Genomic DNA, 4,435 nt, shown 5'->3' with positions numbered 1-4,435 from the left:
AAACAGCTAAAGAAAGGGGGTTGATATTTATTGGGCACTTCATATTTACCAGGTATTTTGTATATATTATTTTATTTAATCTTCGCAAAAGTTTTAATTTCAGGAAACAGATAATGAGGGGAAGAGAAGGGAGTGGCGATCAACAGGGACCATCCCGTGAAGGGCCTTGAATTTGAACGAATTGAGTGAATGAATGAATGAATGAATGAATGGAGTTAAATTCACACTTGTATTAGTCTGAGTCCTCCAGAGAAACAGAACCAATAAGACATATAGGCATTGGGTCATGTGATTGTGGAGACTGTCAAGTTCAAAATCTGCGGGGTGGGCTGACAGGTTGGATACTGGAGGCCCAGGGAAGAGTTGATGCTGTAGCTAGAGTCTGAAGGCCATCTGCAGGCAGAATTCCTTCTTTCTCAGGAGGACATCAGACTTTTTTCTCTTAAGGCCCCTAACTGATTGGATGCGGCCCACTCACATTATGGAGTGTAATCTGCTTTACTCAAAATCTACTGATTTAAATATTAATCTCATCTAAATAATGCCTTCACAGTAACAAGTAGATTTGTATTTGACCAAATATCTGGGTACTATGACCTAGCCAAGTTGGTGCATACAATTAATATCATAGGGCGGTGTGTTTTGCAGCCTAAGATAACAGCTTCTGATAGCCTCTTGCCGTATGGTGTGACTTTCCAAGTGCGTGATAATATAGTGGGTGATAACAGTTTTTATTTGATCAAACTTCCCACCCTTCTCCTCCACTTTTTTTCAACAGAGACTTTTGGGTATGGTGTTCTGCAGAACACCTCTTAAGAAGTTTGAGTGTAGCAATTAAGAGCAGAGTCCAGTTTAATTCTTGACTGTACTAGTTTTTAGCTGTGTGACCTTGAGTAATTTATTTAACCTCTCTGAACCTCAATATCCTCATCCCTCAAGTGAAATAATCACACTGGCTTCAGTAGTGTCATGAGGAGTAAATTAAATGAGCCATGGAAAGGGCTTAGCCAGCATCTGGGCACAGTTGTTTTCATTCATTCATTCATGCATTCATTCATTCATTCATTTATCAGTAGGCTCCATATTTTACCAGTCTGTGATGCTGCTCTTCCTTTTAAGGCCTTCATTGTGATCTTCAAGCTCCCATCCCACTCAGTTTCTAGAAGCTTCTCTCCCTCCCTTCTCACCTTCTTCCTGTCTTTCTGCTTTTTTTTTTTTTCCTTCTTTTCATCATCCTTGGTAAAGCCAGGTTTCCCCCCACTGGGGAACACATGCATGTGTCGCAAATTCATCTTGCTTGTCACATTCGCCAGCCGAGGTTCTCTGGCCCACTGCTTCCCGTTTCTGTCGATGCTCTGCTCTCTCTGCTTCAACTCTCTTTCCTCTGCTCCAGCTGTTGCTCTGCCCGGCACACCTCCCCTCAAGCACAGGACAGACCTTGCCGCCCATGGTGGCAGCCAAGAACAGGCTACAGCTTTTATGCTGACTTGATAGAAGGGAAGCAGATGTCAAGTGTTGCTTCTGACTGCTGCAGGAGGTGGTAATCTGCTGAGTCCATGGACCCCATCCAGCCCCATCATCAGGGAGCTGATGTTGCTCTATGGCCCTCTGTATTACTCAAAGAAACAGAACCAAGGGGATCTATTTATTTATTATAAGAAATTCCTCCAAAGCTTGTGTTTTCACACCTACAAAGAGGGGATAATGATGATTCTCATGTCATCGAGTCGAGGACAGGAATGGCAATGTTACAGGAGGAGAACTTTGTAGGGACCTTGTTATACTGTAAGTGTTCAGAATCTGGGAGCTTTTAATATTGTTATAGTGTTTTTTTCCTAGACCGAAGCTAAGAGGAATAAGAGAGGTCAGGATGACATCCCCGCATGCTGGCCCACATGCACCTGCAGGACTGTGCTCATTCCAAACTCTCGTGAAAGAAATTTCTCCGAAGTCCATTTTCCTCCTCCTGTTGGATGGTTAGAATAAATCTGAGAGATCGTCTAGAACTAGACTGTCCAATGGGGTAACCATATCCACAGGCGGCTGTTGAGCACTTGAAATGCGGTGAGTTCAATTGAGACGTGCTTTAAGTGTAAACCACACACTGGATTTCAAAGAAAGTACTAAAAAAAAAGATGCCAAAATATTTTGAGAATTTTTTTTATAGTGCTTGCATGTTGAAAGACAATATTTGCGGTATAAGTGAAATAAAATATATTACTAATATTAATTTCACCTATGTTTTAAAGTGGCTCTTAGAAAATTTTTACTTGCATATGTGACAAGTGTTTATTTCTGTAGGACCACCTTGCTGCAGAAGGCACTCAGAACAAAATCTGGGGAGTACCTAACACTTCTAGATGACTAAGCCTCCGAATAATTGAACCCAGTGGGGAAGGGAATTTGCTAAAAGTCAGGAAGGAAGTTCTGGGGCCACCGTCCTCACCTGCACCTGGACCCCTGTGCCCTATCCTCACCCTTTCCCACTTCTCAATACCTGGAATGCCCTTCCCTCCTCTCTGCCTTCTGCCCCCACATAGTTCACCCCTTTTCTTTTCTTCTCGAGTCAGCCCCACTTCCATGTCCCCTGAGAAGCATTTCCTGACTCACTAATGTCTGCTAAAGATGTCATCCCCAGCGTGCCCATCCAACCCTGTTATTCTCTTCATGACGCTTAGTACAATCTAGAATTCTCTTGCTCGTTTAATTGTTTCTCACACGTCTTCCTAATTAAAGTATAAGTTCCATGAGTACAGGGTTCTTATCTATCTTGTTCTCTATTGCATCGTCCCAAGCCTCAGTGTCTGGCACAGATTAGGCTTTCAATGGTTTTTGAATGAATAAATGAATGATGGATGAATGAACATGGATTCTTATTGTTCGATTTGAAAGCGTTGTGTGAATTTGCAATTTAATCTCCTTGCTCTAGGACTTCAGCGAAGTATATAGACGTGTCTTGGACGAATAGATTTTTCTTATGGAAAAGGGTTGAATTTCATACTGGAATCATTGCTGCGTGGAACAGAGAAAACCCATCTGGAAATAGGAACCCGAAAGCAGTAATGCCCATGGTGGCATAAACCCCAGGAACAGGCAGAAATCAGCATAGAGCTTTGGCATCTCCTAGGATATGGAGTGAGGCTTGAGCCAATTGCCTGGCTTGACATCTTCCTCTAAGGATGCCGTATTAGTTTCTTGGGCTGCTGTAGAATTAATACCACAACTAAGTGACTTAAATGACAGAAACATAATGTTTCACAGTTCTAGGGGCTAGAAGTCGAAGAGCAACATGTCAGCAGGCTGATTTCTTCTGAGGACTGTGAGGCAGGAATTGGTTTCATGCTTCTCTCTTTGGCTCGTAGATGGTCATCTTCATATTCAAATAGCGTTCTCCCAGTATATGTTTCTGTGTCCAAATTCCTTCTTCTTATAAAGATATCTCTCATATTGGATTAGCCCCTCCCATGGCCTCATTTAAACTTAATTACCTCTGTAAAAACCCTTATCTCCAAATAAAGTCACATTCTGAGGTACCGAGGGTTAGGGTGCCAACATATAAATTTGGAGGAGGACACAGTTCAACCTTTAACAGATGCTAAGGACCACTTCCAAGCCCCAGGAAGACTGTGTAGTGTTCTGCAGCCCCTATCCCAGAAGAATACTCTAATGCAGGGGTCCCCAACCCCCAGGCTGTGAACCGGTACTGGTCCGTGGCTTGTTAGGAACCGGGCTACATAGCAGGAGGTGAGCAAGCAAAGCTTCATCTGTATTTGCCCCACCTCTGATCATCAGGCATTAGATTCTCATAGGAGTACGGGTTCCTGGTGCCAGAAAGGTTAGGAACTGCTGCTCTAATGGACATCCATTGTTTTTACCTGCCCATCCATCTCCCCTCTTTCGGGTATATGTTTTTCTTTGGAGACTTACCCCTCCAACAATCTCAGTTCACATGGTTCAGATAAGATTGGCCTCATACTCCAGATGCAAGATCAGGCATCTGACCCAGGTCTAGCCAATCAGTGTATTTCATCCTCCAGTCACAGCGATTAGTTCAAATGTGGACACATGACCATGACTGATTCAATGGGACTCAATTCTAGGAGCTCTTGGGTTGCAAGCTTGAGAGTACTGGAGATCATTTTCCTATAAGAAAGAAGCCAATGCAGAGAAAAACAGGTGAAAGATGTAGAGAAAGATTGAGCTCAATGATGTGCTTAAAGCCCCTGAGTTGAGCCTTGCCTGAAGGTAGCATTAATGGTTGCATTTTCAATTATAGCAGCCAGTAGAGTCCTCTTTTGGCTTAATGCCATTTTTCTGTGATTTGTAACCAAATGATTTGTAACCAAAAGCATGCTAACCAATATAATTTTGCCTCCTCCCCATCCTGTCTATGTACCTCAGTCATTCCAGGTGCCTGTAGTAGGAAATTTCAGCA

The sequence above is a fragment of the Pteropus alecto genome, unplaced genomic scaffold (assembly GCF_000325575.1).
Source record: "Pteropus alecto unplaced genomic scaffold, ASM32557v1 scaffold113, whole genome shotgun sequence".
NCBI lineage: Eukaryota > Metazoa > Chordata > Mammalia > Chiroptera > Pteropodidae > Pteropus > Pteropus alecto.
Note: the sequence above shows the minus strand (reverse complement) of the source record.